The following is a 26,549-nucleotide window of genomic DNA, read 5'->3' as shown; positions in this document are numbered from 1 at the left end:
ATCTTGTGAAACTGAAACTCTGTATCCATTAAATACAGATTAAAATTTCCCCATTCCTCCTTTCCCCCTGCCCCTAGTAACCAGCATTCTGCTTTCTGTCTCTATGATTTTGACTACTTTAAGTAGCTCATATAAGAGAATGCAATTTGTCTTTTTGTGACTGGCTTATTTCATTTAATGTAATATCATTAAGTTTCATCCATGTTGTAGCATGTGTCAGAATTTCCTTCCTTTTTAAAGCTGAATAATGTTTCATTATATGTATATGCCACACTTCGCTTATATAGTGATTTTTTAAGCACAATCTCTACCATCATTGTGAACATTGATGAGCAATATTGCATGTGTTTGAGTCTTCTAATTTTGAAGAGAGATGCTCTAAAGGTTAGTGAATAGCCTGAGATACTGGTTTTTAGAAAGTTAGTGCCTATAAGAAAATGTGTAGACACTTAAATTATTTAAGATAAGAAATAGAGTCTGTTACCTAGTGCCTAAGTCTACAACAAAATTGCTGTGTGAAAAATTTAGGGTTAGACATAAGGAAGAATCTTCTGGTAGTTTTAAAGCACTGAATTAAGATTTAAGAGTAGATTAGATAAGGTTCATTACTCTGCCAGTAAAATAAAAGCAGTGTCTTCCACAGTCAAAGGTTTCAATTTTGTTTTAGGCAGATTAAAATTTCCCTATTAACCTTAGCTGGATAGGTGAAGCTGTTTGGCTGACTGCTTATTTTTTAGGTAGAGTGAGTGGGGTTTTGGTCTGTAATCTTCCCATGATGTAGCCAATAGGGCCCACTTTCAAATGGTCAGAGCTACTGTGTCGGAGTAACCAGTTTCCTAGTGAGGCTATCTTAGCTGCAAGTTTAATATTCATGTTACACTGATCATAAAATATGATTACAGAAAAAGCAGATCAACTTTATTTAGAGGGTCATGCTTTGAATACGCCACTCTGAAAAATAATTTAGGTGGATATACTCTTCTAGACGACACCCTTCTAGACTGGTGTGCTGGTTTGAAAGTATGCTGTTCCTTGTTTAAATCTTTAATATCTTCCATTTTTATTAGGAAAAAATACAATGTAAATTATGAAACAGTAGTGAGTGAATTTTATTTTCCGTAGGATCAATTCAGTATTGTGTTTTTTTCCCCCTTATTAATAGATTATTTATTTGTCTTCCCTCCGTCAAACCCTGAGCCAACCATGTGCCCCAGGCTGCCTGGGGAGGTACTGGAAAACGAACACATAGGGCAGACAAGACATGGGAGAAAGAACTGTGGGAGGTGGATATGGCTCCTTCACATGGCAAAGAGGGTGAGAAAGGCTACCATCAGGCAAAAGAGCCCCATGGCCCCAAGAGGGCAAAGCCCGGAATGGCACAGGAGAAGAGCTGTTGCTTCAGAGATGGGTTCCTGGCATGACCATAATGAGGCTCCCAAACACAATAGCAGTCTCAGCCCCAGAGTTAGCCACCCTCACTGTGGCAGCCCCAGCCCCAGTGAACTTGGGTGCTGTGTCGATGTCCCTGGGAATGGCTCTGGTTTGGAAGCTGTGGCTATGGGCAAGTGAGGTATGGGGACATGAGACTGCTAAGCTGCTGAGGCTCTCATCTGTCCATGTCTCTGGTCATTTCAGCACCCCTGCAGATAGTGGATGGCTCAGCAGCTGAGAGGAGTTCCTCACCAAAGAGGAGGTGGAGAGGAGCTTGAAGCAGGCTACATTTTCAGAGGTTTGGGGGCTGTGGCAGGAGAACTGCTCCCAATGCAGAGAAAACCCGTGTGGTGGTTTTTAGATTGGGTTCCCTAGAGGCAGAGCTTGACATGGAGCCCTAGTAAATCCAGTGATTTATTGGGGAAGTGCATGCAATAGAAGAGGTGGGAGAAAAGTAGGATAAGGCAAGGGAAAAAAGATACATAAGAATGTGATTTCAACTGCAGACTAGCTAGCTCTGGCCCCACAAAGGCCCCACAAACCCTGGAGTGGAAATTTTACTATTAAATGGACCCCATCTTTTATTTTTATGTTTATTATGTTTTTACATCTTTTTTTTGTTTGTTTGTTTGTGACAGAGTTTCGCTCTGTCGCCCAGGCTGGAGTGCAGTGGTGCGATCTCGGCTCACTACAAGCTCCGCTTCCTGGGTTCACACCATTCTCCTGCTTCAGCCTTCTGAGTAGCTGGGACTACAGGTGCCCGCCACCACACCCGGCTAATTTTTTGTATTTTTAGTAGAGACGAGGTTTACATCTTTTTGAGTCAGAGTCTTGCTCTGTTGCCCAGGCTGGAGTACAGTGGCATAATCTTGGCTCACTATAACATCCATCTCTCAGGCTCAGGCAATTCTCATGCCTCAGTTCCCCCGAGTAGCTGGGATTACAGGGGTGTGCCACCATGCCTGGCTAATTTTTGTATTTTTAGTAGAGATGGGGTTTCACTATCTTGCCCAGGCTGGTCTTGAACTCCTTTGGCCTCCCAAAGTGCTGAGATTACAGGCGTGAGCCACGAAATTGATCCTACCTTAAAGCATATTCTATTCAGTCATTGGTCAAGATCTGCCTCCTAAGGTGGTGGGTAGGCTTCCTGGGCAAGGCAATCACCCTTTGGCCCAGGTAAATTCTCTTGAAGGGGACAGCTCTAAGTTGTCTTCAGGCAATACCGTCGGCCCTTTTAGCATCCATGCGTTCTGCATCCCTGGGATCAACCAACTGCAGATGGAAAGTATTCAGAAATAAAATTGTGTTTATACTGAACATGTACAGTTTTTTTTTCTTATTATTTCCTAAACAATACCGTATAACAACTACTTACATAGCATTTATATTGTATTAGGTATGAAGCTAGAGATGATCTGAAGTATATGGGAGGCTGTGCATAGGTTATATGCAAACACCACACCATTTTATATCAGGGATTTTAGCATCTGTGGATTTTGGTAACTGCTAGAGGTCCTAGAACCAATTCCCCATGGAAATTGAGGGATAACCATACCCACAGGTAAGGATTAGCATGCCGGCTTGTAACGGGGATATATGTAGAGCACCAGCAGCACCCACTAAAGCACACCCCTTACACTGCTCAGATCTTCTCTCTTCTCTTTAAGTTCGTTTCATTCTGACACATCTTTAACTCTCTTCCTCAGTCCCTCTCGCACATTCCTCTTACTTCCTGTCCACAGTAAAAAGAAAAAACTGGAAGAGTACAGAAGATTATTAAATGAAAAGGAGGTAGACCCCTTTTTGGATCTACCAACCTCTCTTCTCAGATAAACTCACTTTATCATTCCATAATATACACATTATAGCCCTATGCATAAGGCATCTCCTAGCTTAAGACAGAGCTCCTGTTCCAGTCATCAGGTTTGTCCTCCCGCCAGCAGGAAGGAGAAAGGGAAAGTGGCAGGTTGTGCCCTTTCCTTTAAGGACACGTTCTGGGTGTTTCATCTGATATTTTCCCTTACATCTTATCGTTCAGAAGTGAAGTCATATTGGTACACCTCTCTTAAGTGGTGTCTGGGAAATGTAGTCTTTATCTATGTACTCAATTGAAAATAGGAGGTTCTATTATTATAAAAGAAGTGGAGAATGATTGTTGAAGGACAACTGGTGGCATGCTCCATACTGCATATCTACAATAATCTTCTCAGTGGTCTCCTTTATTTTTTATGCAGTTTGGGTGCGTTAGAAATTCTTGATGACTACTACTGAAAAAGCACTAGAAGAACACTGAAATTTCCAAGTGTACCTTATGGTGTTGCTTCCCTACATTCCTAGTTTGTGATTTTATTTTATAACCTGTTTTACTTTTTTGCTTGACAATACACAGTATCAATGTAATATCTGTCAAAGTATAGTTGAACCATTTTTAATCTTGGAATTTATCATTGTAGAAAAGATTTTTTCCTGCATATTTGCAAGGTTAGGAATGTTAATCAGGATAGGCTTGTATTGCTGCCACACCATTTTTTTTAATTATAAAAATCATATTACTACTACCACTTTATATTGCAAACTATGGAGTTGCCGTGTTACCTCAAACTCTCTTTTCTGATGTTATTAAAATAAGAATGGAAATAACTTAGTTTAATTGTGTTTCTCTACAATTTATCTTTATTGTAGCAAGTTAACTACGGTTTCTAACTGCATTTGACTATCATTGAGAAAATTTAGACAGTCTGAAGTAATTATAGCATGCCAATGTAGGGAGTAACGAATAGTGTCTCAGTTACTGAGAGCAGCTTCTGCTTTTCATAATGGTGATAAAGGAGACAGTAACTCCCAGCTTATCGTACATGACTCCATAAGGGATGTGTCTCAGGAAATCTCCAGAATGGAGAGTTTGGGTTTGTAAAAACATATGCACTAGAATGTAGCTTCAAATATGTGTGTACAGAGCCCTATTTTTAAAATACCAACAAAGAAAGATAATGCACAACCTAATATTTCTCTGGTTGGTGAGGATACTTGCGAGATAGTGTTTCTTTATTTTTCACCCTCCAGTGGTGACTGTCACTGAGAAGCTTGAGATCTTACATTACATAAAGGAGGAATGAGTTGAGGGTTTATAAAAGCGCTAAACTCCACTTTGGGAGGCCAGGGTGGGTGGATCAACTGAGGTTGGGAGTTCGAGACCAGCCTGACCAACATGGAGAAACCCCGTCTCTATTAAAAATACAAAATTAGCCCAGCGTGGTGGTGCATGCCTGTAATCCCAGTTACTTGGGAGACTGGGGCAGGGGAATCACTTGAACCTGGGAGGCGGAGGTTGCGGTGAGCCAAAATCACGCCATTGCACTTCAGCCTGGGCAACAAGAGCAAAACTCCATCTAAAAAAAATAAATAAATAAAAAGGGCTAAACTGTTATCTGTGTTATCTGGGTGTTGATTCAACAAAAAAAATTACTCATCTCTGTTAGAGTTTTTCTATACAATCAAAAAAACCAAATGCTCTAAAACCATGTTAAGTTTCATCCATGTTTTCCAGAGCAACATTCTTCATGGTTGTCTGCTCATGTGCTTCCAGGTTTAGGAACTGGCGGTGGCAAAACTGTGAGTTGCTCACTTTCTATGGAACAGTGTTTACTTCTGTAAAGGGTTTTTCCCTAGGACAGTGTTTTCAAAGCACGTCTTTTATGCCATGTTCATGTCTTCCTGTCCTCTGTACTCTTATTTTCTTACGATTTTTCTTTGAGTAGACTTCTTCCATTTTAACTTTAAATTCATTTTAAAAGGAAATGTTATATTATTGCTACCAGTAAAAACCAGTTTCTTATCACAAATAGAAGATAACTGCAATAATAAAATTTAAAAGCCCCATGCTGTTATTAAAGTACAGAGAAAAAATATCAAATTATAAATGCTATAATTATAGAGTATCAAATTGTAAATACTATAACGATTAAAATTACATATAACATTTCAAATATTATAAATGTCATTGATTTATAAAATGCAAAACTAAAAATTAGTTCCTTGAGAAGAATGAAATTTTGGGGGCCGTCAATAATAAGGAAATAGTAGGTTTAATGTTACCTAGTTTAAGACACAGAGGAAGTTTTACTTCAATAGTATTATTTTTTAATTTTGGTTTTACTTAGTACTGACAGTCTCACTCACATGCGCACATGATCAGAAAGGGCCAAGGACAATTAGTTGTCTTTTCTGATAAAATTACATATGCTTATACATGCCTAGAAGGAGCACAGTGATGTGTGTGGAATATGCCATATGAGCAGGCATGTTAGAGGTCTAGGCCATTGTTTATTATTAGCAATGCTTCCAGACAGTTAAGAAGTTCAGTTACTAAAGATCTGAAACACTCACGCCTACGCCAGGGTGCAGTGCTTTATTCAATCTGAATAAGATGGTTTACTGCAGCCGTAACAACTATTATCTCATTCTAAGCCACAATATCTGTGGGAGTGTTATATTAGGTATATATATATATATATATTTTAAATAAGATACAATAAAATAAATACACAATTATTAAAAAATGTTTGCTGGCATAAATTCTAATTCAGTGGATACCACCTCATTATATTGCCCATGAGGGAGGAGATCCACACACACTTGGTCCAAGTAACAATCTGTTTATAGAAGAGAGATGATTTAAGGAGCTAGTAAGATATTTTCATCTGTAGCACAAGGTATTTATTTGCATTTCTGAATTTGAGATTTTTCAGAGAAAAGAATGTTTTGGGATATTTCAGAAAAATAAAATTATACATCCCACCCCAGTGCATTTCTTTTAAGACTGCATTTACCCAAAATGCAGAGGCAGATTCCATGTTGGTATTTGGTAAAATAGTAGAAGTAATTCCTGGAAGTTTCTGGGAGACTTTGTCATTTGATATTACTTTTATATAAATAAACCATTACTAACCCAGAATTAGGGAACTAGCAGATTTTCTAGTGCAGTATCAGTCTTTTGATGGGACAGAAGTGTTTATCGCTGTCAAGTTTGCAGCTCATTTTGTGTTAGCATAAAAACAGAGGCTTTGAAACTATACTATAAAGGTTAGAAATGAGAAACCATCCTTGAACACTCTGAAGATCTTGTAAGAAATCACTTGGCTTTGTCATTTCTATCAATAAGTGACCTTTCAGTAAACATGATTGAAACTCAAAATCCAAATTTAAAAGGTAGAAGGCAATAGCTTAATAGATTTTATGTTTGGAAGTATTTTAGTCTGGAAAGAGCCTTTTTTTTTTTTTTTTTTTTTTGCCAGCAAAATGTATATTGGATCCAGTTTCCAAAGGTTGCTTTGAGTTCTCCAATTCTTATAATGTTGGGACTTGGAGATCTAAGCTATTTCCACTGCCACTTTCTTCAATGGATGAAGCGACAGAAATGATTAAAGATGCTTATCTTCAATTTACCAGCTAGGGATTTAAAAATGTTTTCTGAAATGACTTCAGCAATCACTTACTGAGGGTGATAGTTGCTAGTATCACTGACCTTTGCCCTAGAGATGTTCATATCCAGTGACAGAGGCAGGCATTTACATAATGCAAGCCAAATGGTGATGAATGATCTATATCTATTTAAAGTGGGAAAATGTGGGAGAGAAGAGGAAGCAATTAATTCTTGGCTGGGGACAGCTTTGCAGGAGCAATACTTCAGTGGAACTTTTAAAAATAAGGAGTTTGCCTGATGGAAAATGAGAATAAGGCATTTGAGGTAGAAGCATGGTGGCTTGATCAAAGATGAATGAGTCACCCCGTGGGACTGAGGCGGGTGTTGGTAGAAGTGAGGGGAATCTAGGGCATGTTGGGATCTCTTGGGAAGGTTTTTGAATTCTATACCGTAGACTTTGGACATTATCCTATAGTAGGTGATGAGCCATCACAAAGTTGAATAATGGAATGATACCATTCAACTGGTTTTACAAAAGATAACTGGGAGCAATTTGGGTGGGGAGGATTGGAAGCAGAAAAACCAATCAGGAGCTTATGCAGTCACCTGGGTGAGAGGTGATGATGAACTAGTGAAGGAAAACGAGATGAAGATACAGACTCAAGAGACAGATTAAACACAGAATCAACAGAACTTAGCTATTGATGGACATGTAAATAAATAATGGTAATTCAGTGTTAGTTCTGTAATAAAGGCATGTACAGGCTACTGTGAAAGACCAGAGAAAGCTTCACAGATGGTTGACCTGGCAACCACATGTCAGCAGTTTTTATTATAGTTGGGTTTCACATAGGGTCACCTGGGAAACTTAAAAAAATCTATCAGGCTGGGCTCGGTGGCTCACACCAGTAATCCCAGCACTTTGGGAGGCCAAGGCGGGAGAATCACTTGAAGTCAGGAGTTTGAGACCAGCCTGGCCAACAGGGTGAAACCCTGTCTCTGCTGAAAATAGAAAAATCAGCCAGGTGTGGTGACACATGCTTGTAATCCCAGCTACTTGAGAAGCTGAGGAAAGAGAATCGCTTGAACCCCAGGAGCAGAGGTTGCAGTGAGCTGAGATGGCGCCACTGCACTCCAGCCTGGGTGACAGAGTGAGTGAGAGTCCATTAAAAAAAAAAAAAAAAAATGTATCAACGCTTAATGCCCACCCCCAGAAAGTCAGATTTAATTAGTCTGGTATTGAGCTGGATCACAGATGCATTTACAAAACTTTCCAGATGATTTTAATTTGTAGCCAGGGTTGAGGTCCATTGCCATAAGCAGTTTGTTGTGTTTGAAGTATGATGTGTGTAGAAGAGCAATGTTAGATGATTGTGGAGGTTAGTCCTTAGACACTATACTAGGGTGTTATTATCTTCTAACTGGGACATTTTTAGAGTAAAAGGAAGCTGAGAATTAACCTGGTACAACATGTGTAAATTAGGACTGTCTCGGGGAAACCTGGATGTGTGTGGTCCCACCATCATAGGAACTGTGGGGAAGCTTTGAAGGTTTCTAAGTAGGGGGAGTATGTGAACTAAACATTGGTTTTTGAACCATTTTAGCTACAGCAGTGTAGGGAAGGGATTGGAAGGGAGAAAGATTGAAATCAGGGAAGCTGATTAGGAAATGACTGTAGTCATCTAGATGAGTGAGACAGCAACTTGAATTAAATATTTGGCCCTAGAATGAGACAGGAAAAAAAACCAGAAACAATACTTGACAGGTGTCAGGGAGTTGGGTTGGCTGGTGTCATAGCAAATATTGCGCCAAAATTAAACAGACAAGACAACAGACTTTTTTCAAGGATATTGTCATGGGGAGAGAGAACAGAACTCTGAACTCAACTCTACGGAAATGGAGGGTGGGAGGATTTTTAACAGCTGGATTGAGAGGGAGAACAGAGGTGGTTTGTGTTTGCTCATTGGCTTTACCCAAAGGAAAAGTCAACTTTCTCTTATGGACAGGAGATAGTTTTACAACTTAGAGCAAGGTGCTGGTTGAAGTTAGGCTCCTACCCTCCCACACAGCCTGGGACTATCTTCCTTGACATTTACATTTTCAAAGAGATGGTTCTCAAGTCCTTGAGAAAAACAGGCATAGGTTGAAAAACTGGCAAGAGGCTTCTAAAAACATTTACACACATCTCAAAAGGACGAGAAAGAATTTATGTATTTCCCAAAGTAAATGCTCTAAGAAAAGGGAGATCAGGGCCTAGAGTCAAGAAGCCTCTCTAAAGTTTTGTCAAGCTGAGGGGAATGTGAAGGCTGTCTTGGTCAGTGGACATGGATATGGGGGTTGAGGGGAAGGGAGGAGTTTAGAATGATTGGAGTCTAGAATGGTTTCTGGCTTAGGTTCTGGGTGGATGTTGATGCCATTTACTACCACTGTAGAGAAAACAGGAGGAAGAGAAGGTTGGTAAAAAAGACAGATTAAGTTTTGGAGAGACTGAGCTTGTAGTGCTTTTCGTATATCCAAGTTGAGTTGGATGTATGGGTCTGTGACTCAGGAGTGGTGTTGGGAGGGTTTGGGAGGTAGGTTTAGGTGTAGTGAAAATACAGAGCTAGTAGCAGCAGCTTTTTTTTTTGAGACAGAGTTTCGCTCTTGTTGCCTGGGCTGGAGCGCAATGGCATGATCTAGGCTCACTGCAATCTCCGCCTCCCAGGTTCAAGTGATTCTCTTGCCTAGCCTCCCAAGTAGCTGGGATTACAGGCATGCACCACCATGCCCGGCTAATTTTGTATTTTTAGCAGAGACGGGGTTTCTCCATGTTGGTCAGGCTGGTCTCGAACTCCCAACCTCAGGTGATCTGTCTGCCTTGGCCTCCCAAAGTGCTGGGATTAGAGTTGTGAGCCACTGTGCCCAGCCAGCAGCTTCTGTGTTAACTCATTGCACAATTTATGTTTTGGTGGGACTAGTCTTGCACTCCCCTACTCCCAGTTGAAGGAGAATTCATATGGATTAAATGGAGTTTTGTGAAACAGTAAGATGTATCTAGTAAGTGCCCAATTCATTTGGTTAGTTTTATTATTATGGTTAACTAGAGGCTAAGGTAAATCAGAACAGGGGAATCAAATGGTCGACTGGTAAGTGTTACTGTAAAGGTGTTTCACTGTATTTTAGTGGCTGTAGGACAAGTAGTTTTTACCGGAAATTCATTTTCCTTAGAATTAGCAAACAAAAACAAAACAAAAAAACCAACAAAAAAAGCAAAAAGGCAGCTCTCTAGAGTTCACATTCTGAATTTTTGCAAGACAATTGAGATTCCTTCTTCTGGACTGAGAAATAACGAATCTCCTTGAAAGTGAAAAGAATAACCCCAAATAAAACCCAAACTAAAAGTTGTTTGTTTTTAGAGTTTTACCAAGTGGTGGGAATGCAAAACAGCAGCAATTCGTCTGTTACCTTTGACTCAGTTCCTGCCTACTTTTCCTAGGGGTTTAAGGTCTGTTTCTTTGCTGGAAAATACCTTACAAAGAAGTAATTGGGGAAAAGGATTCACGTCTTAGTTACATCTTCCCCTGTGTGCTCCTGGAGCTTCATATGCTTATGGGAAGCCCAGAGCAGTGTCTTAATTATAGAAATTTTCTGAAAAATGGAGAATGGATACTTCTGCACTATTGTGTTATGACTGGACAGCAGCCCAGCAGAGAATTGGATTTACTTGTGACAGCTTGACAGTATCCTCTGTCCAGTAGTGGCTGTTTCTGACATTTAAATGGTGAGGGATGGAAGTGTGTGAACTGTCGATGTCTAACCTACCCTTGACTTCAGGGGCCGATGACAACTGTTCTTACTTTTTAGAATTTGGCATTGAAGTTTGTTTACAGCTGACAAAACTTTCCTGTTATTAAGACCCAAATTTAGATTGGTGTTCTAAGAATTCTCCAAAGGCTGTCCACATGCATTTTGAAGAGCCCTTTGAACATCAAATGGCTCTCACAAAAGAAGGCTTCTTATCAACTGAATGTGAAGGGGAACATTATTCAAAGGAAAAAAAAATCCCACCCCAGGCTTTTTGTGAGGTAAACCATGGAAGAGAGCTCTGGGTTGGAAAATTGCTTTCTCTTAAGCTTATTATCAGACAAAGACTGTAGGGTTCTTATATTTTGCCTGTCCATATGTGCTGGGATCCTTGAGAAAGGTAGTTGTTTTCTCTGGTCCTGAAATAGTTTTAATGTCTTTTAGATTTTTTGGTGTACTTTAGTGGCTGTGCCCTTTCTGGAGCAAGTGGGTATTGACCAGAAGTTCATTTTCTTTAGAGTAAGTGAATAAGCAAACAAAAGCAAAGGGTCAGAGTTCTCCTGCAGAGGCCACTTTCTGAATTTTGCAAGCTAGTGAAGAATCATCTGGGAATCGTGTATCTCTTGGGAAAAGTTAAAAACAGGAAAAACCAAAATAAAATCCCAATCAATCACACACACAAAATCTGTTGTGGGGAGGAGGGTGCTGCCAATTTTCAGTGGCAGAGGAGTAACAGCTGGAGTCTAGCCGGGAGGGCAAGTGGGCTGGGCTGGATTCATGCTGCAAGGTCTTAGTTGGAAGGAAGCTGTCAGATATCAACATGATATATTATCCTTTGCAGACAAACCAATACACCTAAAAATAAACAGCAATCAATATTAAGATCCCATAGCGCACGTTGACACATGCAAGCACAAACCTCACAAACAGATTAGTCTGCCCTGCTTCCCTGTTCATGTGAGATTTAGGGGGAGGATAGGGGGAAGAGGAGGGATGAAGAGATGCCACTCTTTAATCACCCTAGGTAGGTCTTGATGCAGATATGGTGGGTGAAGAAACTAATAGTCAAATATCAGGTGTTTTTGGAAGGTAGAGTCTATTTTAAAACAATTGACTCGGGATTCCGTTTTGAAGTTTAGCTAGAGTGTCTGGGACTGACATGGAGTGCCAATAGTTTTCTTTTAAAATAAAATGATGCAGTTTATTTTTTACCATGACACTGCTCCTGCTAACTGAGGTCTAAGTTAAATTGTTGAAAAAGGAGAGTCATTTCAGGCAGTCTTTCATTTTTGCCCTATGGCTGACCCCCACTGATTTTTAGCTCAGTATCATTTTGTTATTAGACTCAAAAATTTGACCTCAAGGGATCCTTTAATGTGTGGATTTTCGAGATAGACCTTACTGTGAATGACTGGGTTAATCTCCTGAGTTTTGAGAGCCAGTTTTGTCCCTTGAGTTTCTAAGTACCAGAAACCTTCTTCTTTAAAAAATGTTGAGACTATGTAATTTGTAAATTCACTGCAGATGATCAATTACACAGAATGGATTTTTTGGTCCCACAATATCACTTATATTTATTGCCTAAGATTAGATGCAACAATGTTGAATTCCAATGTGTGCTTCCAGAAAGTAGTTATAGCAAAATGAAACAAAACTAGGACCTCTGATTTAAATGCAGCATTGGCATCTGTTTGCAGGGATTGCAGAATCCAAAAAGAGATAAGGTGGTTCCAGAAGGGTAATATTTCCAGAACAAAGCAAAGCTTACCCTCACCCGTGAGTGTAAAACTAACATCCTCACTGTCGATCCAACACAGTTTTCACAATAATGCCAGGCAAGTCTCAACATCATATCAGTGGCTTTCCAAGATTTTGGACCATGACTATAGTAAGAAGTATTGTTAGCCAGTGTACACACATAGTTTATTTTAGGAGAAAAATACAGGTGATACACTCTGATTCATTGCCCCATCTCACATTTCTGCCTATTCTATTTTTTTCTACCTTGCCCCCGGTACTGGCATGATCTGGATTCACATCCCACTAAGAGTTGCGACCTCCTGTATGAAACCTCTGAGCTATTGCCAGTCATGCCAGTGTGTATTGAATATTTATTTTCTCTCTCTTTATTATTTTTTTTATTATTCTTTAAGTTCTAGGGTACATGGGCACAACGTGTAGGTTTGTTACATAGATATACATGTGCCATGTTGGTTTGCTGCCCCCATCAAATTGTTATTTACATTAGATATTTCTCCTAATGCTATCCCTCCCCAAGTCCCCCACCTGCCGACAGGCCCTGGTATGTGATGTTCCCCACCCTGTGTCCAAGTGTTGTCATTGCTCAATTCCCACCTATTAGTGAGAACATACAGTGTTTGGTTTTCTGTCCTTGTGATAGTGTGCTGAGAATGATGATTTCCAGCTTCATCCATGTCCCTGCAAAGGACATGAACTCATCCTTTTTTATGGTTGCATAGTATTCCATGGTATATATGTGCCACATTTTCTTTATCCAGTGTATCATTGATGGGCATTTGGGTTGGTTCCAAGTCTTTGCTATTGTGAATAGTGCCGCAATAAACATACATGCACATGTGTCTTTATAGTAGAATGATTTATAATCCTCTGGGTATATATCCAGTAATGGGATCGCTGGGTCAAATGGTACTTCTAGTTCTAGATCCTTGAGGAATTGCCACACTGTCTTCCACAATGGTTGAACTAATTTACACTCCCATGAACAATGTAAAAGCGTTCCTATTTCTCCATACCCTCTCCAGCATCTGTTGTTTCCTGACTTTTTAATGATTGCCATTCTAACTGGTGTGAGAGGGTATCTCATTGTGGTTTTGATTTGCATTTCCCTGATGACCAGTGATGATGAACATTTATTCATGTGTCTGTTGGCTGCATAAATGTCTTCTTTTGAAAGTGTCTGTTCATATCCTTTGCCCACTTTTTGATGGGGTTGTTTGTATTTTTCTTGTAAATTTGTTTAAGTTCTTTGTAGATTCTGGATACTAGCCCTTTGTCAGATGGGTAGATTGCAAAAATTTTCTCCCATTCTGTAGGTTGCCTGTTCACTCTGATGGTACTTTCTTTTGCTATGCAGAAGTTCTTTAGTTAAAGTATATCCCATTTATCTATTTTGGCTTTTGTCGCCATTGCTTTTGGTGTTTTAGTCATGAAGTCCTTGCCCATGCCTATGTTCTGAATGGTACTGCCTAGGTTTTCTTCTAGGGTTTTAAAGGTTTTAGGTCTTACATTTAAGTCTTTAATCCATCTTGAATTATTTTTTGTATAAGGTGTAAGGAAGGGATCCAGTTTCAGCTTTCTACTTATGGCTATCCAGTTTTCCCAGCACCATTGGTTAAATAGGGAATCCTTTCCCCATTGCTTATTTTTGTCAGGTTTTTCAAAGATCAGATGGTTATAGATGTGTGGTGTTATTTCTGAGGTCTCTATTCTGTTCCAATGGTCTCTATATATCTGTTTTGGTACCAGTACCATGCCGTTTTGGTTACTGTAGCCTTGTAGTATAGTTTGAAGTCAGGTAGCTTGATGCCTCCAGCTTTGTTCTTTTTGCTTAGGATTGTTTTGGCTATGTGGGCTCTTTTTTGGTTCCATATGAACTTTAAAGTAGTTGTTTTTCAATTCTGTGAAGAATGTCATTGGTAGCTTGATGGGAATGACAATGAATCTATAAATTATCTTGGGCAGTATGGCCATTTTCACGATATTGATTCTTCCTATCCATGAGCATGGAAGTTTCCTCTGTTTGTTTGTGTCCTCTTTTATTTCATTGAGCAGTGGTTCGTAGTTCTCCCTGAAGAGGTTCTTCACATCCCTTGCAAGTTGTATTCCTAGGTATTTTATTCTCTTTAAAGCAATTGTGAATGGAAGTTCACTCATGATTTGGCTGTTTGTCTGTTACTGGTGTATAAGAGTGCTTGTGATTTTTGCGTATTGATTTTGTTTCCTGAGACTTTGCTGAAGTTGCTTATCAGCTTAAGGAGATTTTGGGCTGAGATGATGGGGTTTTCTAAATATACAATCATGTCATCTGCAAATAGGGACCATTTGGCTTCCTGTTTTCCTAATTGAATACCCTTTATTTGTTTCTCCTGCCTGATTGCCCTGGCCAGAACTTCCAACACTATGTTGAATAGGAGTGGTGAGAGGGCATCCCTGTCTTGTGCCAGTTTTCAAGGGGAATGCTTCCAGTTTTTGCCCATTCAGTATGATATTGGCTGTTGGTTTGTCATAAATAGCTCTTATTATTTTGAGATACATTCCATCAATACCTAGTTTATTGAGAATTTTTAGCATGAGGGCTGCTTCATTTTGTTAAAGGCCTTTTCTGCATCTATTGAGATAATCATGTGGTTTTTGTTGTTGGTTCTGTTTATGTGATGGATTATGTTTATTGATTTGTATATGTTGAACCAGCCTTGCATCCCAGGGATGAAGCTGACTTGATCATGGTGGATAAGCTTTTTGATGTGCTGCTGGATTTGGTTTGCCAGTATTTTATTGAGGACTTTCACATCGATGTTTATCAGGGATATTGGTCTAAAATTCTCTTTTTTTGTTGTGTCTCTGCCAGGCTTTGGTATCAGGACAATGCTGGCCTCATAAAATGAGTTAGGGAGGATTCCCTCTTTTTCTATTGATTGGAATAGTTTCTGGAGGAATGGTACCAACTCCTTTTTGTACCTCTGGTAGAATTCATCTGTAAATCCATCTGGTCCTGAACTTTTTTTGGTTGGTAGGCTATTAATTATTGCCTCAATTTCAGAACCTGTTATTGGTGCATTCAGAGATTTAACTTCTTCCTGGTTTAGTCTTGGGAGGGTGTGTTTGTGTCCAGGAATTTATCCATTTCTTCTAGATTTTCTAGTTTATTTGCATAGAGGTGTTTATAGTATTCTCTGATGGTAGTTTGTATTTCTGTGGGATTGGTGGTGATATCCCCTTTATCATTTTTTATTGTGTCTATTTGATTCTTCTCTCTTTTCTTCTTTATTAGTGTTGCTAGTGGTCTATCAATTTTGTTGATCTTCTCAAAAAACCAGCTCCTGGACTCGTTCATTTTTTTGAAGGGGGTTTCATGTCTCTATCTCCTTTAGTTCTGTTCTGATCTTAGTTATTTCTTGTCTTCTGCTAGTTTTTTAATTTGTTTGCTCTTGCTTCTCTAGTTCTTTTAATTGTGATGTTAGGGTGTCAATTTTAGATCTTTCCTGCTTTCTCTTGTGGGCATTTAGTGCTATAAATTTTCCTCTGCACACTACTTTAGCTGTGTCCCAGAGATTCTGGTACATTGTGTCTTTGTTTTCGTTGGTTTCAAAGAACATCATTATTTCTACTTTCCTTTCATTATTTACCCAATAGGCATTCCAGTGCAGGTTATTCAGCTTCCATGTAGTTTGCGGTTTTGAGTGAGTTTCTTAATCTTGAGTTCTAATTTGATTGCACTGTGGTCTGAGAGAGAGTTTGTTGTGATTTCTGTTCTTTTACATTTGCTGAGGAGTGTTTTACTTCCAATCATATGGTCAATTTTAGAATAAGTGCAATGTGCTGCTGAGAAGAATGTATATTCTGTTGATGTGGGGCAGAGAGTTCTGTAACTGTCTATTAGGGCTGCTTGGTGCAGAGCTGAGTTCAAGTCCCAGATATCCTTCTTAACCTTCCGTTTTGTTGATCTGTCTTAATATTGACAGTGGGGTGTTAAAATCCCCCATTATTATTGTGTGGGAATCTAAGTCTCTTTGTAGGTCTCTAATGACTTGCTTTATGAATCTGCGTGCTCCTGTACTGGGTGCTTATAGATTTAGGATAGTTATCTCTTCTTGTTGAATTGATCCCTTTACCATTATGTAATAGCCTTCTTTGTCTCTTTTGATCTTTGTTGGCTTAAAATCTGTTTTATCAGAGACTAGGGGCCTTCTTTGTCTCTTTTGATCTTTTTTGGCTTAAAGTCTGTTTTATCAGAGACTAGGATTGCAACCCCTGCTTTTTTTTTTTTGGCTTTCCATTTGCTTGGTAGATCTTCCTTCACCCTTTTATTTTGAGCCTATATGTGTCTCTGCACATGAGATGTGTCTCCTGAATACAGCACACTGGTGGGTCTTGACTTTTTATCCAATTTGCCAGTCTGTGTCTTTTAATTGGGGCATTTAACCCATTTGCATTTAAGGTTAATATTGTTATGTGTGAATTTGGTCCTGTCATTAAGATGTTAGCTGGTTTTTTTGCCTATTAATTGATGCAGTTTCTTCATAGTGTTGATGGTCTTTACAATTTGGCATTTTTGCAGTGGCTGGTACCAGTTGTTCCTTTCCACATGTAGTGCTTCCTTCAGGAGCTCTTGTAAGGTAAGCCTGGTGGTGATAAAAATCTCTCAGCATTTGCTTGTCTGTAAAGGATTTTATTTCTCCTTCACTTATGAAGCTTAGTTTGGCTGAATACGAAATTGTGGGTTGAAAATTATTTTCTTTAAGAATGTTGAATATTGGCCCCCACTCTCTTCTGGTTTGTAGGGTTTCTGCAGAGAGATCTGCTGTTAGTCTGATGGGCTTCCCTTTGTGGGTAACCTGACTTTTCTCTCTGGCTTCCCTTAACATTTTTTCCTTCATTTCAACCTTGGTCAATCTGACAATTATGTGTATTGGAGCTGCTCTTCTCAATGAGTATCTTTGTGGTGTTCTTTGTATTTCCTGAATTTGAATGTTAGCCTGTCTTGCTAGGTTGGGGAAGTTCTCCTGAATAATATCCTGAAGAGTGTTTTCCACTTGGTTCCATTCTCCCCATCGCTTTCAGGCACACCAATCAAAAGTAGATTTGGTCTTTTCACATAGCCCCATATTTCTTGGAGGTTTTGTTTGTTTCTTTCTACTCTTTTTTTCTCTAATCTTGTCTTCTCATTTTATTTCATTACTTTGATCTTGAATCACTGATACTCTTTCTTCCACTTGATTGAATCACCTACTGAAGCTTGTGCATGCATCACAAAATTCTCATGCCATGGTTTTCAGCTTCATTGGGTCATTTAAGATCTTCTCTACATTGTTTATTCTAGTTAGTCATTTGTCTAAGCTTTTTTCAAGATTTTTAGCTTCCTTGCAATGGGTTAGAACATACTCCTTTAGTTCGGAGAAGTTTGTTATTACCAACCTTCTGAAGCCTACTTCTGTCAGCTCGTTAAAGTCATTCTCCATCCAGCTTTGTTTTGTTGCTGGTGAGGAGCTACAATCCTTTGGAGGAGAAGAGGCACTCTGGTTTTTAGAATTTTCAGCTTTTCTGCTCTGGTTTCTCCCCATATTTGTGGTTTTATCTACCTTTGGTCTTTGATGTTGGTGACCTACAGATGAGGTTTTGGTGTGGATGTCCTTTTTGTTGATGTTGATGCTATTCCTTTCTGTTTATTAGTTTTCCTTCTAAGAGCCTCAACTGCATGTCTGTTGGAGTTTGCTGGAGGTCCACTCCAGACCCTGTTTGCCTGGGTGTCACCAGCAAAGGCTGCAGAATAGCAAATATTGCTGCCTGATCCTTCCTCTGGAAGCTTCATCCCAGAGGGGCAGCCACCTATATGAGGTGTCTGTTGGGCCCTACTGGGAGGTGTCTTCCAGTTAGGCTATATGAGGGTCAGGGACCCACTTGAGGAGGCATTCTGTCTGTTCTCAGAGCTCAAATGCTGTGCTGGCAGAATGACTGCTCTCTTCAGTGCTGTCAGACAGGGATATTTAAGGCTGCAGAAGTTGTCTGCTGCCTTTTGTTCAGCTCTGCCCTGCCCACAGAGGTGGCGTCTATAGTGGCAGTAGGCCTTATGGAGCTCTGGTGTTTGAACTTCCCGGCCACTTTGTTTACCTACTCAGGCCTCAGCAATGGCGGACGCCCCTCCCCCCACCAGGCTGCAGCCTCGCAGGTTGATCTCAGACTGCTATGCTAGCAGTGAGCAAGGCTCCATGGGCATGGGAACCTCCAAGCCAGGTAAAGGAGAGAATCTCCTGCTCTGCTGGTTGCTAAGACCATGAGAAAAGTGCAGTATTTTCACTGAGTGTCCTGATTTTCCAGGTACAGTCTGTCACAGCTTCCCTTGGCTAGGAAAGAGAAATCCCCCAACCCCTTGTTCTTCCCGGGTGAGGCAACACCCTGCCCTGTTTCAGCTCACTCTCTGTGGGCTGCACCCACTGTCCAACCAGTCCCAATGAGATGAACCAGGTACCTCAGCTGGAAATGCAGAAATCACCCATCTTCTGCATTGATCACGCTGGGAGCTGCAGACCAGAGCTGTTCCTGTTTGGCAAACTCCTATTTTCTCTTTTTGTCCAAACACTGGGACTCAGTGTTTGGAGAGGGGACTGTCACCTGAGAATTAGTAACCAAACCTCAGATCCTGGAGGATTCAGCACCGTTTGTGGAAGTTGTCAACTCTGCTGACACACAACAAGGTCCTAGTACTTTAACACCATTTTCAGAAATTTTGAGGTTCACCTACCATATTGTCCTGTCACTAGGGTTGCCAGATTTAGCAAAAAACAAAACCCCAAACAGGTTGCCCAGTTAAATCTGAGCTTCAGATAAAAAAACAATTTTTAGTATAACACGCAGAATACATTTCTAAGGAAAAAAATTATTTTCTCTTCTTGACTCTATATTTTCGGATTTGTGTTCTAAAGAATACTACTGTGTATGGGATGGTAATAGGTGCTCCATAAAAGAATTCTGTGGACAAATCAGTTTGAAACTCTTTGGCTAAACAAGGCACCTTGTTGTGTGTGTGTGTGTGTGTGCATGTGCAAATGTGCATATGCATGTGTATGTGTGCGCACACAGAATTAAACTGCAGGACATTTCAGAGCCTTGTCTGTCTCTTATCAATATGCACTTGACTCTTGAGGGAGGTACTGATGCAGTGAAGTACAAACTGATTTGACCACGGAGCTGCCAAGGAACCTAGTTTGGGAAACGGTATCCTGGATAGATGCCTTTTCTTTTTATGGAATGTTTTTACAGAAAAATTACTTTGTCACCATTTCCTATAACCTTAGGTTGTTTATATTTGTAATATTGCCAATGTTTTGAATAAAAGCAAGTAATTTGCAAAAATAGAAGGGAAGATTTTTCTTTTTCAGTTAGCTCCAAGGATGAGAAGGAAATACATTAATTTTCCAAGCTTCCTGTGAATGTTATGTTTCATATTGCCATTATACAGATTGTTTTATACTTTCTTTATTTCTAACCTTAATTCTTAAATTATAACTTTCCTTTTCTATTTTCAGTGGTAATGTTAAGGTAACAATTGAACTCTTAAAAATTTAAACAAAATGTATTTTTTATTTAAAATAATTTATTTTTCATTATAGAAAATATAGAAAAGAATAAAAACAAAATGAAAGAAATAAAAATCACCCAAAATCCTGATATTCAGAGATAACCATTGTTGATATTCTGCATAAATCAGAGCTGCTAACAGTAGTTTAAATATATGCTTTATTTGACTGTATAATATTTACATTTTTTGAATTACAATGCCAGCATTTACAACTGGAATGATTTCTCACAAACACACATATTTCTAGAGTCTTCTGAAATATTGAGAGTAGGCATCAAGTAGCCTGCATTCCAGCATCGCAGAGCTCAAAGCTGAATGGGAGCTGCTCTTGCTAGGAAAGAAAACTCCTTGTCCTAGTTTATCTGCCTACACCCTGAGGTTTTTGGATTTGAGACTCTAGTTGTAAGCCATTCTGATCTTTTCCTTCTTGGAAAATATTTAATTTTAAAAAGAGAGTATCCTTTCATATTCAGTTGTAAGTTCTTAATATTTTGCGAACATTTCCCTACATCATTAAATGGTCTATGTATTATATTTTCTGCATAATATTCCATTATATGGGTATGCCATACTTTATATAACCAATCCCTTACTATTGGGTTTTTATGTAATTCCTTTTTAATCTATTAAACACATGATACAGTAGGATAAACATCCTTGTAGCAAGATTGTGCATGTGTATGATTCTTTTTTTATTAATAAAGTTTTGTATTTGAAATCGCTGGTTCAAAGAATAGAAATATTTTGAGGACTTTTGAGACTCCTTGCTAGTTATGCTCACCTATACTTTTGTATGTTGAACAAGGAAATAACTTTTTCAGAGCTCTTAATAGGTTAGTGTGTCTTTCTAGGAGCGTGTCTGTGGTAAGCAATGTTTCCCACACTTTGAAGCAGAACCCTCTTCTCACAAACCCCTAACTACTCCCAAAGCAGTACTGTTCTGTGGAGGAGAGTCTGAGAAATTTCAAGCTGAATTGGTGGTTGTGAGGAAGTGCAAAAGGTGACAAGCATTTAAAACAAGCTGTATTTACGTCACAATTCCATTTAGCTGACAACTAAGCTTAAGGTTTAACTGCAATATGTTATGAATTCCTACTCAGAGATACCTTCCTGAAAAGGCTGCAAGCCTGTGGGATGGGGACTCTGTTCTTACCATTCTCACTCCCCAGAGCTCCACTTCCCAGCCCCTTCTTTCTTCCTTCTTCCTCACCAGTGCTACCCTCATTGCCCCTGATTATTTTTCTGATTATTTGTGAAGGAAAAAGGACTGAGATTCCTCCTCTCTGGGCAGGGCATCTCTGAAAAAAAGTCAGCAGCCCCAGTCAGGGGCTTATAGATAAAACTCCCATCTCCCTGGGACAGAGCACCTGGAAGAAGGGGTGGCTGTGGGCACAGCTTCAGCAGACTTAAATGTCCCTGCCTGATGGCTCTGAAGAGAGCAGTAGATCTCCCAGCACAGTGCTCGAGCTCTGCTAAGGGACAACAGACTGCCTCCTCAAGTGGGTTCTTGACCCCCCGTGCATCCTGACAGCAAGATACTTTATACAGAAGGACTCTGGCTGGCATCTGGCAGGTGCCTTTCTGGGATGAAGCTTCCAGAGGAAGGAGCAGGGAGCAATCTTTGCTGTTCTGCAACCTCTGCTGTGATACCCAGGCAAACAGGGTCTGGAGAGGACCCCCAGCAAACTCCAGCAGACCTACAGAGGAGAGGCCTGAGTGTTAGAAGGAAAACTAACAAACAGAAAGCAATAGCATCAACATCAACAAAAAGGATGACCAAACTAAAACTCCATCCAAAAGTCACCACCAGCAAAGACCAAAGGTAGATAAATCCACGAAGATGAGGAGAAACCAGTGCAAAAAGGCTGAAAGTTCCAAAAACCAGAATACCTCTTTTCCAAAGGATCACAACTCCTTGCCAGCAAGGGAACAAAACTGGATGGATAATGAGTTTGATGAATTGACAGAAGTAGGCTTCAGAAGGTGGGTAATAACAAACTCCTTTAAGCTAAAGGAGCATGTTGTACACAATGCAAGGAAGCTAAGAACCTTGATAAAAGGCTAGCAGAATTGCTAACTAGAATAACCAGTTTAGAGAAGAAGATAAATGACCTGATGGAGCTGAAAAACACAGCATAAGAACTTCGTGACGCATACACAAGTATCAATAGCTGAATCCATCAAGCAGAAGAAAGGATATCAGAGATTGAAGATCAACTTAATGAAATAAAGCCTGAAGTCAAGATTAGATAAAAAAGAATGAAAATGAATGAACAAAACTTCCAAGAAATATGGGACTATGTGAAAAGACCAAACCTACATTTGATTGGTATACCTGAAAGTGATGGGGACAATGGAACTAAGTTGGAAAACAGTCTGCAGGATATAATCCAGGAGAACTTCCCCAACCTAGCAAGACAGGCCAACATTCAAATTCAGGAAATACAGAGAACACCATAAAGATACTCCTCAAGAAGAGCAGCCACAAAACACGTAAGTGTCAGATTCAACAAGGTTGAAATGAAGGAAAAAATGTAAGGGTAGCCAGATAGAAAGGTCAGGTTACCCACAAAAGGAAGCCCATCAGACTAACAGCGGGTCTCTCTGCAGAAACCCTACAAGCCAGAAGAGAGTGGGGGCCAATATTGAATATTCTTAAAAGAATTTTCAACCCAGAATTTCATATTCAGCCAAACTAAGCTTCATAAGTGAAGGAGAAATAAAATCCTTTACAGACAAGCAAATGTTGAGAGATTTTGTCACCACCAGGCCTGCCTTACAAAAGCTCCTGAAGGAAGCACTAAATATGGAAAGGAAAAACCAGTACCAGCCACTGCAAAAACAAACCCAAATGTAAAGACCATCAACACTATGAAGAAACGGCATCAACTAAGGGGTAAAATAACCAGCTTAGGATCAAAATATGGCATCAAATTCACACATAACAATATTAACCTTAAATGTAAACAGGTTAAAGGCCTGAATTAAAAGACACAGACTGGCAAATTGGATAAAAAGTCAAGCCCCACCAGTGCGCTGTATTCAGGAGACCTATCTCATGTGCAAAGCCACACATAGGCTCAAAATAGAGGGATGGAGGAAGATTTAACAAGCAAAGGGAAAGAAAAAAAAGCAGGTGTTGCAATCCTAGTCTCTGATAAAACAAACTTTAAACCATCAAAGATCAAAAGAGACAAAGAAGGGCATAACATAATGGTAAAGGGATCAGTGCAACAAGAAGAGCCAACTATCCTAAATATATATGCACCCAACATAGGAGCACCCAGATTCATAAAGCAAGTTTCTAGAGACATACAAAGAGACTTAGACACCCACACAATGATAGTGGGAGACTTGAATACCCCACTGTCAGTATTAGACAGATCAGCAAGACAGAAAATTAACATGGATATTCAGGATGTGAACTCAGCTCTGGACCAAGCAAACCTAATAGACATCTACAGAACTCTCCACCCCAAATCACCAGAATATACATTCTTCTCAGCACCCCATTGCACTTATTCTAAAATCAACCACAAAATTGGAAGTAAAACACTCCTCAGCAAATGCAAAAGAAAGGAAATCATAGCAAACAGTCTCTCAGAACACAGTGCAATCAAATTAGAACTCAGGATTAAGAAACTCACTGCAACTCACTAACAACTACATGGAAGCTGCACAACCTGCTCCTGAATGACTACTGGGTAAATAATGAAAAATAAATAAGTTCTTTGAAACCAATGAGAACAAAGACACAACATACCAGAATCACTGGGACACAGCTAAAATAGTGTTTAAAAGGAAATTTATAGCACTAAATGCCCACAGGAGAAACCAGAAAAGATCTAAACACCCTAACATCACAATTAAAAGAACTAGAGAAACAGGAGGAAACAAATTCAAAAGCTAGCAGAAGATAAGAAATAACTAAGATCAGAACAGAACTGAAGGAGATGGAAGGGATGAAAAACCCTTCCATATATCAATGAATCCAGGACCTGTTTTTTGAAAAGATTAACAAAATAGATAGACCACTAGCCAGAATAATGAAGAAAAGAGAGAAGAATCAACTAGACTCAATAAAAAATGATAAAGGGGATATCACCACTGATCCCACAGAAATACAAACTACCATCAGAGAATACTATAAACACCTGTACGTGATTAAACTAGAAAATCTAGAAGAAAAGGATGAATTCCCGGACACATACAACCTTCCAAGACTAAATGATTGAGCAATAACAAGTTCTGAAATTTAGGCAGTAATTAATAGCCTACCAACCAAAAAAAAAAAAAATAAAATAAAATAAAAAGCCCAGGACCAGAAGAATTCACAGCCGAATTCTACCAGAGGTGCAGAGAGGAGCTGGTACCATTCCTTCTGAAACTATTCCAATCAATAGAAAAAGAGGGACTGCTCCCTAACTCATCTTATGAGGCCAGCATCATCCTGATTCCAGAACCTGGCAGAGACACAACAACAACAAAAAAATTCAGGCCAATATCCCTGATAAACATCAATGTGAAAATCCTCAATAAAATACTGGCAAACCGAATCTAGCAGCACATTAAAAAGCTTATCCACCATGATCAAGTTGGCTTCATCACTCAGTTGCAAGGCTAGTTAAACATGCAAATCAATAAAATCCATCACATAAACAGCACATAACGACACATAACCAACATCACATAAACAGCACCAATGACAAAAACCACATGATTATCTCAATAGATGCAGAAAAGGCCTTAGATAAAATTCAACACCCTTCATGCTAAAAACATTCAATAAACTAGGGATTGATGAAATATATCTTAAAATAATAAGAGCTGTTTATGACAAACCCACAGCCAATATCATACCGAATGGGCAAAACCTGGAAGCATTCCCTTTGAAATCCAGCACAAGACAAGGATTCCCTCTCTCATCATTCCTATTCAACATAGTATTGGAAGTTCCGGCCAGGGCAATCAGGCAAGAGAAAGAAATAAAGGGTATTCAAATAGGAAGAGGAAGTCAAATTATCTCTGTTTGCAGATGACATTATTTTGTATTTAGAAAACCCCATCGTCTCAGCCCCAAATCTTCGTAAACTGATAAGCAATTTCAGCGAAGTCTCAGGATACAAAATCAATGTGCAAAATTCACAAGCATTCCTACACACCAATAATAGACAAACAGAGAGCCAAATCATGAGCGAGCTCCCATTCACAATTGCTACTAAGAAAATAAAATACCTAGGAATACAACTTACAAGGGATGTGAAAGACCTCTTCAAGAACTGCAAACCACTGCTCAAGGAAATAAGAGAGGACACAAACAACTGGAAAAACATTCCATGCTTATGGCTAGGAAGAATTAATATCATGGAAATGGCCATACTGGCCAAAGTAATTTGCAGATTCAATGCTATTCCTGTCAAGCTACCAGTGGCTTTCTTCGCAGAATTGGAAAATACTACTTTAAATATTATATGGAATCAAAAAAGAACCCATGTAGCCAAGACAATCCTAAGCCAAAAGAACAAAACTGGAGGCATCACACTACCTGACTTCAAAGTATGCTACAAGGCTACAGTAACCAAAACAGCATGACACTGGTACCAAAACAGATTTATAGACCAAAGGAACAGAACAGAGGCCTCAGAAATAATACCACACATCTACAACAATCTGATCTTTGACAAACCTGACAAAAACAAGCAATGGGGAAAGGATTCCCTATTTAATGAATGGTGTTAGGAAAACGGACTAGCCACATACAGAAAATTGAAACTGGACCCCTTCCTTACACTTTATATAAAAATCAACTCAAGATGGATTAAAGATTTAAACGTAAGATCTAAAACCATAAAAACCCTTGAAGTAAACCTAGGCAATACCATTCAGGACATAGGCATGGGCAAAGACTTCATGTCTAAAACACCAAAAGCAATTGCAACAAAAGCCAAAACTGATAAATGGGATCTAATTAAACTAAAGAGCTTCCGCATAGCAAAAGAACTATCATCAGAGTGAACAGGCAACCTACAGAATGGGAGAAAATTTTTGCAATCTATCCACCTGACAAAGGGCTAATATCCAGAATCTACAAGGAGCTTAAATGTACAAGAAAAAAAGAAAAAAAAAAACCCATCAAAAAGTCGGCAAAGGATATGAACAGACATTTTCAAAAGAAGACATTAATGTGGCCAACAAACATAAAAAGCTCATCATCACTGGTCATCAAAGAAATGCAAATCAAAACCACTATGAGATACCATCTCACACCAGTTAGAATGGCAATCATTAAAAGTCAGGAAACCGCAAATGCTGGAGAGGATGTGGAGAAAAAAGGAACGCTTTTACATTGTTGGTGGGAGTGTAAATTAGTTCAACCATTGTGGAAGGCAGTATGGTGATTCCTCAAGGATCTAGAACCTGAAATACCATTTGACCCAGCAATCCCATTACTGGGTATATACCCAAAGGATTATAAATCATTCTACTCTAAAGACACATGGACATGTATGTTTATTGCAGTACTGTTCACAATAGCAAAGACTTGGAACCAACCCAAATGCCCACCGATGTTGGACT

The 26,549-nt window shown here is 39.4% G+C and overlaps 1 pseudogene; it reads right to left on the bottom strand.

Annotated features, from left to right (window-relative positions):
* Nucleotides 1-1,298: 1,298 nt before the first annotated feature.
* Nucleotides 1,299-26,549, bottom strand: part of LOC100429183 (ATP synthase F(0) complex subunit C2, mitochondrial pseudogene) — a 38,283-nt pseudogene continuing 13,032 nt past the window's right edge.

Source organism: Macaca mulatta, chromosome 7, assembly GCF_049350105.2.
Source record: "Macaca mulatta isolate MMU2019108-1 chromosome 7, T2T-MMU8v2.0, whole genome shotgun sequence".
NCBI classification, from domain to species: domain Eukaryota; kingdom Metazoa; phylum Chordata; class Mammalia; order Primates; family Cercopithecidae; genus Macaca; species Macaca mulatta.
This window is presented reverse-complemented; position numbering and strand designations above follow the sequence as displayed.